Here is a 15698-nt window from a genome sequence, read left to right as displayed (position 1 = left end):
TATTAAATATTAGTCTGTGTGGTGATGCAGTGTGAAAATGCAGAGTGTGGGTCTGACTTAAGTATTTCCTGTTGATTATTAAAAGTTTAAGAACATTATGTTCTCTTCTCTATGACAGGTGACTCCATGGCAGATTCAATAGAGTCAGATTTCCATCATAAAGCTGTAGATGAAGGTGATGATGTTACTCTGTCCTGCAAATACAAACCAAGCTTTACAGGAAACAACCTGCACTGGTACAAGCAATATCCAAAATCTAAACCTGAGTTCCTTCTTATTGTTGACCAAAAAGGAGATCTAATTTCCAACACTGACCCAAGAATGTCTGCTAAAGTTGATGATAAAACTAAACAAGTGGATCTGATCATCTCCTCTGCTGCTGTATCAGACTCTGCTCTATACTACTGTGCTCTGGCGCCCACAGTGACAGGAAATCCAGCTGCACTGTACAAAAACTTTCACACAGTTTTGTTATATTGAAAGCAGTTCTGCTGATGATGTTGAGCTGCTATTTACATGCTATTTTTGGCGAATTCTGTCTCTCTTGCAATTTATAAAGGGTTCATAAATATATTATAGTTTGACAAATGTTGGATTATTAGGAGATAGCTAATTGTTTTTTAAGCTTCATTAACCACTTTATCCTGTTCAGAGATCTATAGCTTTTCTTGGCAACACTGGAAATGAGGGAAACCTGAGCTCAATCTCGAACTGGGGACCATGGAACTGTGAGGCAGCAATACTATCTGATGTCTTTGTCTGACAGTTCATCAGTGCCTGAAAAGTAAAAATTAGTTAAATATTTTGCATTCATTAATGGTATAATATTTGGTTTAGAGAGGGATTATTAATATAACTTTTAAAAGTAGCTTTTCCTTATTTTGGTATTCAATCTTCTTGTGGATTTCTTTAGATGCTCTGATGAGTCTACATGCAGAAAGAAGAAGAAGAGGCTTAAAGCCATGTAAAAGCAACAATCCACAGGTTAAAAAAATACATGACTGTTGGCATCACAGTGATGACAGTTTTTATGGTGCATCACATAGGATCTTATCTGAGCCAGAAAATCCCAGAAGTGTCTCAATTTCATGTAGAGATAGGAGAGCAGACCCCTCTCTATCATCCTCATCATTACATTCAGGGAAATATTGATAGCATCATGTGAAACTATTCAGCTGTTTAATATTAAACTGCACTCCGTGTCAGAGCAGAAGACTCTATGGAAGATAATGAAAACCACTAGAAAGATGATTAGGGTCTATCTATCCACCATTGAGGATCCTTACCAGAAAATATATACAACTTTGTGGATGTTGCCTCCGAGCCTCTTCCAGACACTTTACTCAGATAGTCAGGTATACATCTTTATACACTGATGATACTATTCCATATTCCTTGATAACCTGGAAATAAAAAGTAAAAGCTTGGTTCAATCATCACAGCAGAATTTTACAATATACAATATACCAGTATAGGCCGTGCATTTCAGACCTAGTCATTTGTATTGATGTGCTCTGTGTAGAAAAAAAGAGTAATGTAATTAACAAATGAATCAAATAGGAAAACGTTTTCATTATTTTCATTGTCTGTACCACTTATCCAATCTATCCTCAGGTCACAGGGAGCCTGTACCTAACTCAGGAATCAAGGCAGGATACACCCTGGATGGAGTGCCAGCCAATCGCAGGGCACGCACACAACGGGCAATTTAGAGACTCCAATCAGCCTAGATAATAATAACTTTAGCTAGCTTAGTAAATGACAGTGTAAAGTTCACACGCCTGAAATACCCAAAAATGTTACACCATTCCATTTGATGAACAGTTATTTCTGTGTTTATTGTGCTTGAGATCTGACGTGTTCAACATATGTTTCTGTGCAGGTTTACTTTGGTCTTGAGTCTTGAATAATAAGAATGTCCACTAGTTTGATTTCCCAGTGTGTTTTTGACATTGATTGAATACCTCAGCACTTAATTGCTGTGGGTTTTGGGAATATGTCTGTTACCCTCTGAGACCCTGCATCTGTGGAACCTGTAAAAGAAAGCAAGTCTGTTTAGGAAACTTCTAAGTGAGATTTTTGTTTCTGGCCCCAAGACACAAATGAGCCTAATTATATTTGATAATAAATCTGTACTACTGTTAATAATTAGGGGTGAATCAATACTACACTGTGAACTCATAAACAATGCCCCAATGTATATATATTAAATTTACAAAAACATAACATTTAATTATTATTTAATGTTTATAGAATAGATTGATTGTTTTCATTAATAAAAATGATATGCTGTCAGTATTTGTTTACTATGTGCTTAGGACAGGTTCCTCATTCAAGGTTGACTAGAACTCATTCATTATTACAGTGCTTTTTTCTATTGTGTTGCACAGTGTTCAGTTTGGGCAAGATAAATAAATAATTTCATGAAGGTTTTTCGGTTTCAAATATTATCTTGTGATTAATAATCAAGTATTTAAGTAAATTTAAGGTAATTGTGTAATTGTGTGTTTACTCCCCTGATAGGACAGGATGTAGGACAGGATGTAGGACAGGATGTAGGACAGGACCATGAACATATATCACCAAAACAATGTGTAAATGTTTTTATCTTTTATATAATCTTGCAGAGGCTGTTTGCCTACAGTGTAAAAGTTGAATAAAGAGACAAACATGGCGGTAAAAACAGTAAAGCTGCTTACAGACTTGGAAATCTTGCTATCTGAGGCAGAGCACAAACTACAAGAATTAATCACTGACCCTTTCATTCTACACAATTCTACACATCTGACCACTTAAGACTAAACTGTAATAAAAATAAATACTTATCTAATGTCATTTCTGTCACAAACAAAAGCACCTGCTGTGTCAGAAACACTGAACTCATCTGAAACTCTGCCTTTATTGTTCTTTCACTTCTGATGCTATCTTGAGTACAGGAGCACTTTATTTTTTTTCTAATTAACAACCTGTAACCTTGTGTGTTTGTTAGGACTGAGCATTAAGGCATTAAACATCATATCTTAAATAGAATTTTACAGAATGATCAAGAAATGGAAAATGTAGGAACAAGCAAACTTTCACACAGTTTTGTTATATTGAAGCAGCTTTACCAATGCTTTAGAGAAAGTTCCATGTCCTTTTGGGGGATTCTCTCTTTCTCTCTTCTGGTGATTGTCATGTTTTTTGGAGGTGATGCAAAACTGCACACAAACTGACAGTGACCTGAACACATCATCAAACTGGGGATCCTGAAGCTGTGATGCAGCAACACTACCTGCTGTGTCACTGTGCTATCACACTGTTAAAATCCTTCTGCTTAAAGTGTTTTCTTGTAGTGTGGTGTTGTGTCATTGTTATAATAAAGAAAGATTTCTACCCTCATGGTACAATTCCATACTGACTGATAACAAGTGCACTAAAGACAAGGCTCAGGTCAATCCTCATAGCAGAATTCCACAATGCCAGTGGACTCATGATCCTCTCTGTTCTGTCTGGAGTAATTACACTGCAGATGAAGGGTATTTTATTGTCTAAGTGTAGTAACTTCACATATATAATAGTCAAACTAATCAGTAAACCAATTCCTTGTATTTTTAAACAAGTAACTAGAACCGTCTTATTCTTTAGTGCATTGTTGTCTTCTGCTCTTTTGCAGTGTTCAGTGTGAGAAAGTGTGAAGAAGAGAAATGTTTCATAAAAGAATGTTAGTTTAAAATATAATGTTGTGATTCATGATCAAGCATAAGAAAATTTATCTAAAGGGAATTCTGTGTGTTGTGAATACAATTTAAGTCTAAGGTCAAATATAAAAATATTAATCCAGAGCATACGTGTGTGACTATATGACCTGTTTGCAGGGTTTTATTTATTTATTAGTGTGTTATGTTTTTTCTCTTCAGTGAACACAAGATGGCGCAGTCACTTATCTTATTGTGCCTCAACAACTAGAGCACCACACAACCTGCTCACATTATTTGAGACGATGAAAGCTACTTTTCACAGTAAAACCTTTGTGACATTCTTCAATCATACAAAAATCAACAAAAGTACCTGCTGTGTGAGAAACACTGAAAACTGGAATCTTATCTGTAAATCTGCCTTTACTCTTCTTTCTCTTCTTCTCTTGATATCATAAGTACAGGAAAGTTTTATTTTTTAAGATTTAACTGTTAGAGTTGAGCATTAAGGGAATACATTAATTTCCTGCTTTCAGTATGTGTTTACTTAAATGTGCTCTGGACAGGTTTCCCATATGAGGCTGAATGTAAAGCCAGGATGTTTCAGTAAGAATCAACAATCTGACAACAACATTGGTGACACTGTCATGTGATGCTGTGGGGTGGAGCAATTTTGAAGCTTTATGGTGTTAACATATTAGATTACAGAAAGATCTCCACTATTTTCACTGAGCTAAGACCAGTCATCATGTTCACTGTTATATTCATGTATCTGTGGCTTTCACTAGGTGAGTTAACATTGACTTTTTGTTATTACAGAAATATTAACTATATTATATTAAATATTAGTCTGTGTGGTGATGCAGTGTGAAAATGTAGAGTGTGTGTCTGATTTAAGTATTTCCTGTTGATTATTTAAAGGTTAAAAACATTATGTTCTCTTCTCTATGACAGGTGACTCCATGGCAGATTCAATAAAGCCACTTCTCCCTCATAAAGCTGTAGATGAAGGTGACAATGTTACTCTGTCCTGCACATATAAAAAAAGTGGTCCATCAGACTACCTGTACTGGTACAGACAATATCCAAAATCTAAACCTGAGTTCCTTCTTAATGTTGACCAAAAAGGAAATCTAATTTCCAACACTGACCCAAGAATGACTGCTAACGTTAAAGATGAACAAGTGGATCTGATCATCTCCTCTGCTGCTGTATCAGACTCTGCTCTATACTACTGTGCTCTGAGGCCCACAGTGACAGGAAATCCAGCTGCACTGTACAAAAACCTTCACACAGTTTTGTTATATGGAAATCTATTATCTACTGATGATTTTGAATTTACATGCCATGTTTGAAGAAATTCTGTCTCTAATGTGATTTATAAAGAGTATATTTATAAATCACATTAGATTTTTGACACATGTATTATTAGGAGACAGTATGTTCATTCAGACACAAATCTATCACTTGTGAGCCTCAGTGATGAATCTCTGCTCCTCTCCTGGTCTGATCATGGAGACAGTCTTGGATGCACATTACAGAGTATTGTGACTAGCTCTGTACCAAGCTGTTTCTCGTGTTTCTCTGTCTGATTGCTATTGTGGTTTTGATCTCATTTTGTTTCATCGGTTTTCTGAGTCAGTCTAGTGTTTTTCGGATTAGTTTGCATCGTGGTTCGCCTTTATGGTTCTCTGACCTTTCTGCCGGTCCCTGATTACATTTACCTTGCCTGTCGTTTTGCATTATATTAATAAACTGCACATGGATCCTACTCACCCGGTGTCTGGAGGTTTGTTACAGCCATGCAGCCCACAGAGACACAAAACTCAAACAGACTGTACAAAAGTCAAGCTTGATTTTTTTCTCAGCAGGGGGAGATGTTTATCTGTTTCATTCAAATACAGGTTTCCTTCTTAATTCTCAAACTTCGCTGTTTATTTCCTTTAAATATCAACAATGATCCTCTTACATATGTTGTTAATACTTATTGGTTGAACAATCAGAGAAGAAATCTTTTAAAAATAAATGTTAATCTTTAAACAAAAATAATTATTTCTGCTAAGGTTCATGCTGTTATTCTCCTGATGCAATAAAAATGTAAAACAAAGTTAAATATCAATGTCTTTAAATAGTTTAAATTGCTGGGTTTTAATGTAACACTAGTGAACTAAAGACTTCACTCTTCATTATTTGGCAGCTTATAAAATAGCACTTGATCCAGCACTGATATTAAGGGAAACACTTGAATTACCACAGATACTTAAAAGAGCATTGAGCTTAATACAAGATGCTTATAAATTGTATTAGGGGTTTTATATTATTATAATTTTATGGGAGATTTTTAAAATTGTATCAGTCACTGCAGTGCCTGTGGTGTTTTGTTTAGACTCTAAGGGTGTACTATAAATGTGCTGAAGAATTTAATTTCACAATAAGAATTGTTTGATTAAAAAAAGATTATTGAAGTAATGCATTACTTCAAGCCAAGTATATGCAAGTGTAATTAAGTAACAATACAGTAACACTTCATTAGTAATTATTAATGTGATATAATCAATTCTAATGTATAGAAAGTATAGAAAGCCTTACAGTGTTGTAATTGCAACAATATATTTTGTAGATTAGAAAATGTTTACTTTATAGAAATAGGAAGTGTAGTACGTAAATATACAAATCTTTTAACCATTATATTCTTTTAGAACATGTGTGTGTATTTTACATAATGTGGCACATCCTGCACTCTGATTGGTTAAAACAGAGGGACGCTACAGTTGAGGCTTTGTACACAAGAAATGCTTAGATGCTTCACTGAAGACAGAGTAGAAGGAAACTTGACATTTACAATAACATAAAAAGGAAACTTTCAGAAGAATTGAGGAAATTAAAACATGATGGTTTTCTGTATGTTTCTGTTTTTTACCATGTTCATAGGTAAGCTTATATTTTATATATCCCCATATATCATGTTTAAATGTTTTTTAACTAGTAAAGAAATGTTTCCATGTGTGAGTGTTTTAGATTGTAAGCATGTACTGTATGTATACTGTATAATATAGAATTATAATATTCTGAAATAAATGTCCTCTTCAGGTGAGAGCACACAGGACAGCATTACTCCAACATCTTCTGCTGTCTATGGTAAAGAGGAGCAAGCAGTTACACTCTCCTGTGATTATAAATACACTGTTTCTATAAACAATCTACAGTGGTATCGACAATATTCCAATGCAGCACCAGAATTCCTCGTTCTGTTGACGGAATCGGGAGGGAATCAGACAGGTGATACTCCTCATCCTCATTTGTCTGCTAAAGTTCATAAGAGTCTGAAGCGTGTGGATTTGGAGATCTCGCGTGCTTCAGTATCAGACTCTGCACTGTACTACTGCGCCTTGCAGCCCACAGTGACAGGAAAGTCAACTTCACTGTCCAAAAACCTACAGAGACCTCAAACATGAAAGTGTTAAAGAATCACAATAAGAAGAAAAGACTGGAAGCTATGCATAACATCAGCATTCTGATTATTGATCCAATAGAAATGTATGTATATAACCATATATGAATACTTTATTTGAAGTGAATAGACAAAACATTCAAAATGAATCCAAATACAGATAGAAAAGTTAGGTGTGTGTTTGAAGAAGCCACATGTTCACTCCCTCTGCAGTATTAAGTGCAGTTCTCATAAACAATAGTGGCAGGTTTGATGGTTTATTTACTTAATGACAGTGTAAAGATCACATGCTGGAATTTGATTCTGTTCTAGGAATAAAAATGTGCATATTGTACAACTCTTTTGACAAGCAGCTGATCTGATTTATTTTTATTTTATGTTTGTTTGTTTGTTTATTTTACTGAGCATGCTATTTAATGTGTTCATCATGTGTGTCTTTGCAGGATCTTTAATATATTTTTGAGAATTACAGGATACCTGAAAGTATGTATAACTAAGAATAAGAACTGTGGAAAATAAAAACACAGTTTCCATCACACAATCAGGAAATAAATAAGCTCTACTGAAATAGTGCTCCATAATCAATTCTTGAGGTAGATGAGCTACAACAGCTAAAGACCACATCGGGTTTCATTCCTGTTCACCAAGAACCGAAATCTAAGACTACAGTAACAACCCTGTAAATGACATAATTTGGCCCAATGGCAAGAGCTGCTTACTTGGTTCACACTTAGCGTCTGGATTCCAAAAAGGTTTGAATCCCACAGGAGCCTCGCTTTATTGTTAACTTGACTTTGTGTAACCGAGTTCCTTTTACTCGGACCCCAGTCCATATGAGCAAGGTCATACAGTTACAGAGTACAGTGAACCTTCATTGGCGCACATCAAGGTAACAGGGATGACCTGGCTCGTTGGTCTAGGGGTATGATTCTCGCTTAGGGTGCGAGAGGTCCCGGGTTCAAATCCCGGACGAGCCCTGATTTTAAATGGAATAGAGTGGTTGGGATAAAACTAATGGAAACTTGCACTGCCGGCTTGGTTCTCGCTTGGAAGTTTGTTTCTCCAGAGGTCCAAGAAGGTTCAAATCCCACTGTAATTACCTCTGAAAATTAAAGCTCCAACCTGGAGCCTATCTCTGGAATACAGGGAGCGGGATGGAGAATGTCACACTTTGTGGAGACATGAACCTCTGAAATATTAATATAATAGAGTACAGAAAGACCTCAGAATATTGTCATTTTACTAACACCATTCATCATGTTCACTGTTATATTCATGTGTCTGTGGCTTTCATTAGGTAAGTTATCATTGATCTTTTCAGAAAGGAGGGTAAAAGGTAAATCCCTATGCCACCACGTCTGTCTGCTAAAGTTGATGATAAAACTAAACAAGTGGATCTGATCATCTCCTCTGCTGCTTTTAATGTTTGATAATATACAATTAGAAGGTAATTAATTCATAATCACACTCTCTGGTATCACCCAGATGAGGATGGGTTCACATTTGAGTCTTCCTCATATCGTCTCACAGAGTTTTTTCTTGCCGCTGTTGCCTCAGAGTTGCTCATTAGGGGTAAAGTTAATTTTCAACTTTGTAATTTCTATTCTGAATTTCTGTATTTCTGTAAAGCTGCATTGAGACAGTGTCTATTGTTAAAAGTGATATGAATGAAAATGAAGTGAACTGAATTTAATTAACTTTTGGGAACAGACACAGCAAATTTACTTATGAGAGATTGGATCCAGTTTACTCATGGATCCAGTTTCCTATGATTTTTATCATAGGAAATTATCATAATTATTTATAAATGTACAAATAATTAAAAAAACACACAAACAGATAAAGGCTTATAGTATGGTATAGATGATGAATCTTAAAATACAACACAGCCATAGTAATGACTCTACACTACAACTGCATCACTTCCTGGGTGTGGCCTTCTAGAGACGTGTAAAGTTCAGCACATACAGCACTATTATACAGAATCCTCACAGAGCTGTGTTCAGAAATGGATCAACTATACAACTTACTGTACATAGTGAGATACATACCACTGATTCTCACTCTAGTTACAGGTAATTTTCAATCAGTTATTAATTATTACAATGATATTTAATCAGTTAAATAATTGCATTAATTAATAAGCATGTTTGTATTAATCTAGTAATTTCTTGATTCCTTAAGTCAATATTGGAATTACAAAAAATACTTCACTGACATGTTTCTTTATATTTTTGTCACACCAGGTAGCTTTGCAGATAAAATTGAGCCAACAGATGCAAACATTGTCAGGAAAGAAGCAGAGACTGTTATTCTGAAATGTTCATATGAGGCAAGCAGTGAATACATTTTGCTTTACTGGTACAAACAATATCCTAACAGCGCACCACAGTTTTTACTGTATAAAGGCGCAAGGTCAAATGCAGGTGCTGGGAGCACTCCTGATGATCATCGACTAGAGTCGAAAACAAGCAGAGACTCTACTGAACTTACTATCAGAGGTCTAAAGCTCTCAGATTCTGCACTCTATCATTGTGCTCTTAGAGTAGCAGCACAGTGATACAGAGTCACTGAAAGTCTTTACAAAAACATCAACATGGTATATTAAGATTCTAAAACCACAGAAGATGAAAGAGACTCACTTTACCAACTTATCAGTTAACCACAGATACAAACAACATTTGTGAAAACATTTGCAGCTGGAGCTAATAGCCTGAAAAGAAAATGAGGGATTAACACAACTATAAATAAAAAAATCTACATCTACATTCATTTATTAAATGTTTATTCTGCATGTTCATTTGAACAGATGTGAGTTTGATCATACAGATAAAAAAAAAAATAAATAAAAAATTAGTGACAATATTTGATTGCACATAAGGGAAATGTCTATAATCTTAAACATAATTATTTGATGGAGGGATGATGACTCTAGCCTTTTGAGCTTGTCCTCTGTTTTCTTATTTGTACTGTGATGTAAACGTTCCAACTTAAGGTGGACTGCTGACACTAAATTTCCCCTAAGTCTGAATGAGTGTGTGAATGTGTCTGTGCATTTTGTCCTGCATTAGACTGCTGTATCATCCAGGGTGTATTCCTGCATCATCCCTAGTGTTGCTGGGAGAAGCTCCAGATTCACCTGCCCAGGACAAAGCATGAATGAATGAATGAAGGTGTGTATATATAATGTATATAGACAGTTGTGGAAGTGTGACCAGGATAAAGTACTAAAAATAAACTCTGATTGAATGACCATTCATTAGGTTGCAGCTGCAGCTTATGGATCTGGGGCTTGGTTTTACTGTAGTTTTAGCATACTAAGATTTGCTAATTGTCTAGTAGATGAGAAAGAGTTGCTGTGTGAGGTAAAGCAGAGTTGTCATGAATATGAATAAATATGATGTTTATTTCAAAAGATAAACACAAACTAACTAAACACTCAGGATAACAATGTTATTATGCCCACTTGGTTTTCTTCACTATTGCTGATATTGCTAAGTCCTTTAGTTCGCAAGTTACAAACCAAAGGAACAAGTATTTTAATTAAGTTGCTTAATAATAAATTGTTGTCAATAAATTCAAATAAATTGGTGTATTTATATTAAAGGCTGTTGACAACAATTCATCCACCCAGAATACACTGTTTAATGTAATCACAATCATCTTTAAGTAACCAAACATAACTATAAAATAAATACATATCAGTTTCTGATTGCCAGTGAAATGTAGTTAGAGTGAGAATGTTCTTTTAGCTGATTGTTTATAACAGACATGTTCTTGAACATTAGTGAGGAAAGGCTCAGGTGCACAGTTTATTCTCCTCTTGATCAATAGATGAAGAAAATTGTTGGAGGAAAAGTTTCTGTTCCTCTGCAGCTCTTTTTCTCTATAGACAATATTCTGTTTGTGAGTCCTGTATGATTGTAATTAACACCAGTGAATAAAACTACTGAATAAAATCAGATGGAAAAATATTTGAAGTGAACTGGAACAGCGATTTAGTCCAGGAACTCTATGGAACTCTGTTTGGGAAGTCTATACAAAGAAATGCAAAAAATGCTAAATATATACATTATATAATATTAATTATAGTTCAGAAGTTTATTTATTAATGTCATTAATAAATAAATTACTTTCAATTACCTTAATAACCAAGTCTTTCTTATTTCTCCACAAGATGGTGTAGTGAGTTATCTTATTGTGGGTCAGGTGCTAGGACTCTGCTCACATCCTCCAAAGATGTAGACTCTGTTATAAATACTTCTTTGCAGAATAATATGAACTCTAATAAACATGCTTTATCACAACAAACAAATAAATGCCACAAGTCAAGACACTACTTATAAAATATAAAAACTAAAATATTTACTCATTTTAATTGTTAGTAAATTTGTATAAAATTGAATAAATACAATAATAGAATAATTTAAATACATTACATTTTCTTCTCCATGGCAGATTCAATAAAGCCACTTTTCCCTCATAAAGTTGTAGATGAAGGTGATGATGTTAATCTGATAAAATCGGTCCGTAGGATGAAGATGATAACATTGTCAGTAAGGAAACAGACACTTTCTTATGAGTGAAGCAGTCATTATGTTTGGCTTTAATTGTACAAACAATATCCTAACATTTTATTTCGGGGGCCCCTCTGTACCACCAATATGACTAATTATAACTAATTATTGTCATTTTGTATAATAACCATTGTCCATTGACAGATATCAAAAAAAAGACGATGTCATTTCATGTACTCTTGGGGGCCCCCTGGTGGCTACGGGGCCCTAAGCAGCCGCTTAGTTCGCTTATGCCTTGGGCATAACCACTTCCTGACTCAGTATCTGACAGTCAATATTACTAATGTAATGTTGTATGATATTTAGGAATGATCATAAAATTATCAAAACTTCAGCGGATTTCTGCAGGACTTGAAGAGCTGGACACTGGGTGAGATCGCCTGTGCTGCGGGTCTGTCAGTGTGTGTGTGTGTGTGTGTGTGTAAATAGTGCCCTTTGCACTTACCCATTTGTTTTGGGTTTTCTGTTTGTTAATGTATTAGTTATCACAGTATGCATTTGGGGCTGCTATTTTATTTTATTTCATTTTTAAATGGACGGGTTTTAAGCTGTAGCTGGGCTGGAAATCTTAGGTCCAATCCGGAAATCACTGGTTACTATGGTTACCGCGTCCTGCGGTCTTCACTGGTGTCCTCAACCGTTTAATAGCAAAGTAAAATAGAAATTAGGCTAGAGTATTTCACACCTCACAAGGAATAGTCAATTTTATTACAGTCTGCCTTGAAAATGCATGTGTAAGGATGTCTGCCACCAAATCGATTTCTTCTCCTCTGTCAGTCATTGTGAGTTAAAATAATTTTATTTAGTTTGTGTGGTTCTCTGCCTCTGACTACTCCAGTTGTCCAATCAAAGGACGGGAAATTGCTGACGTAATCGTATGGCTGCTAGATGGCGCCAATGACGCCAACTCGAAATCTGATTGGTTAATGTAACAATTTTAATTGCCACTTATAATAAGCTACGGGCGCCTGCACTATTCATTCTGAAGGCCTTAAGACAGATTTCTTTCACTCTGGCAACACATGATGTCAGCCACTGGCTGAAATATGATTAGATAAATATTCTTATCATTACTGGAAGCAGCGCAACCAAGAGCAAAGCTAGGAAATGTAGAGAATAGACTATTGGGAATAATTTAATACACACGCATTGAAAAATATATTAAATTGCAAATCAGTGATTCAGATCACTGCTGTTTAGGCCAGCAGAGAAGGCCTTGCTGGCACTGATGGCCCACCACTGGTTTAGATACTTTAGAAACTATTTTGGATTGGAATATTCCAGATGTAGATGCAGACACCACTGATTACTTTTTAACATTTTATTTCTGTACCACTTATCTGATCTATTCTCAGGTCAAAGGGAGCCTGTGCCTATCTCAGGTATCAAGGCAGGATACACCCTGGACAGAGTGCCAATTTATCGCAGGGTGCACACACACACTCATTTACACACTACAGAACTCCAATCAGCCTAGAAGCATGTCTTTGGGAGGAAACTGTAGCACCCGCAGGAAACCCACCAAGCAACGTGCAAACTCTACACACACGCAGTGAGCAGGAGCAAGACTCGAACCCAGGACACATGGAGATGGACGCGTGGAGGTGTGTGGCGAACATGCTAACCACTGAGCCGCCTGATTGCAAACATTAATCAACATTAAAGCAACATTGGTAACACTGTCATGTGATGCTGTGGGGTGGAGCTTCATAAAATGAACATATTAGAGTACAGAAAGAATATTTCTATTCAGCTAAGACCATTCATGGTATAAAAAACGCTAATAAACTATGGTGCACAAAATCACAGAAAATAATGAACTGCTGAAGTGCGTCTGATGTAAAGTTTTGTTATTTATTTTATATGGTGTTTATTTAGATTTTTTTGTTTGTTTATTTTAAATCCTAAACTTTTACACATGCACCCACCAACTGGCCTGCACTTCACCTAGCATTATCCTGTCATCATGCATTATCAGTGTCATCAGATTTTATAAACACTACAGTTGACTAGAACTGGATCATTCATTACTGCATTGGTTTGTTTTTGTATTCAGTGTGAGAACATTTGAAGAAAAGACTAAGAATCATTTCATAAAAGTATGTTGGTTTAAAATATTATGTTGAGATTCATAATCAAGCATCTAAGTAAATTTATCTAAAGGCAATTGTGTGTGTTTAATCCCCTGATAGGACAGAAAGTATATCATGTGAATATAAAGCATTTCTCAGTGGCCAATTTAGTTTAGTTGTTGAGTTTTACAACCGTGTTCAACATCTGTTTCCATATTATTAATTTTTTCTGCTTTGTATTAAGTAATGTAAAGAAAATATAAAAAAACAAAGATACAGTGACAAACCCAGCAGTATTTAAGAGAGAAATGGATGACACCCCAAACCGTAAATACAATTTAAATATAAGGTCTAATAAAAATTAAAAATCCAATATATGTGTGGCTGTATGACCTTTTTGCAGGGCTTTATTTATTAGTGTGTTAAGGTTTTTCTCTTCAGTGAACACTAGATGGCGCAGTCACTTATCTTATTGTGGGTCTAGAACTAGGGCACCACACAACCTGCTCACATTCTCTGAGATGATGGAAGCTACTTTTCACAGTAAAACCTTTGTGACATAGAGTATACTTGTTCTTCTATCATACATACTGCTGATATAATATCCTAACCCCTGCCCTGGTTACTCTTAGTGCCTAAGATAATTTCAGAGATACCATTCTGATTAAACAACACAACTGTCCACTTAACACTAAACTGTCATAAGAATAAATACTCATCTAATGTCATTTCTTTGACAAGCAAAAGCACCTTCTGTGTCAGAAACACTGAAAACTGGAAACTTGTCTGTAAATCTGCATTTATTCTTCTTTCTTTTCTTCTGATGCTGTCATGAGTACAGGAAAGTTTTATTTTTCAGATTTACAACAAAACTTTATTTCCTGCTTTCAGTATGTGTTTACTTAAATGTCCTCTGGACAGGTTTCCCATATGAGGCTGAATGTAAAGCCAGGATGTTTCAGTAAGAATCAACAATCTGACAACAACATTGGTGACACTGTCATGTGATGCTGTGGGGTGGAGCAATTTTGAAGCTTTATGGTGTTAACATATTAGATTACAGAAAGATCTCCACTATTTTCACTGAGCTAAGACCAGTCATCATGTTCACTGTTATATTCATGTATCTGTGGCTTTCACTAGGTGAGTTAACATTGACTTTTTGTTATTACAGAAATATTAACTATATTATATTAAATATTAGTCTGTGTGGTGATGCAGTGTGAAAATGCAGAGTGTGGGTCTGACTTAAGTATTTCCTGTTGATTATTTAAAGGTTAAAACATTATGTTCTCTTCTCTATGACAGGTGACTCCATGGCAGATTCAATAGAGCCGGATTTCCCTCATAAAGCTGTAGATGAAGGTGATGATGTTACTCTGTCCTGCAAATACAAATCAAGCATTACTACACAAAACTACCTGCACTGGTACAGGCAATATCCAAAATCTAAACCTGAGTTCCTTCTTATTGTTGACCAAAAAGGAAATTTAATTTCCAACACTGACCCAAGAATGTCTGCTAAAGCTGATGATAAAACTAAACAAGTGGATCTGATCATCTCCTCTGCTGCTGTATCAGACTCTGCTCTATACTACTGTGCTCTGGCGCCCACAGTGACAGGAAATCCAGCTGCACTGTACAAAAACTTTCACACAGTTTTGTTATATTGAAAGCAGTTCTGCTGATGATGTTGAGCTGCTATTTACATGCTATTTTTTGGCAAATTCTGTCTCTCTTGCAATTTATAAAGGGTTCATAAATATGTTATAGTTTGACAAATGTTGGATTATTAGGAGATAGCTAATTGATTTTTAAGCTTCATTAACCACTTTATCCTGTTCAGAGATCTATAGCTTTTCTTGGCAACACTGGAAATGAGGGAAACCTGAGCTCAATCTCGAACTGGGGACCATGGAAC

At 35.6% G+C, this 15698-nt stretch overlaps 1 non-coding gene across 1 annotated transcript; it reads left to right on the top strand.

The window, feature by feature from the left end:
* The first annotated feature begins 8033 nt into the window (after positions 1-8033).
* On the top strand, positions 8034-8105 carry trnap-agg (transfer RNA proline (anticodon AGG)). Its single transcript has one exon. It is a non-coding gene; the product is annotated as a tRNA-Pro (tRNA).
* Positions 8106-15698: the final 7593 nt, after the last annotated feature.

Source organism: Hemibagrus wyckioides, unplaced genomic scaffold (genome assembly GCF_019097595.1).
Source record: "Hemibagrus wyckioides isolate EC202008001 unplaced genomic scaffold, SWU_Hwy_1.0 Contig30, whole genome shotgun sequence".
Lineage (NCBI taxonomy): Eukaryota > Metazoa > Chordata > Actinopteri > Siluriformes > Bagridae > Hemibagrus > Hemibagrus wyckioides.
Note: the sequence above shows the minus strand (reverse complement) of the source record. Positions and strands in the feature narration are given on the sequence as shown.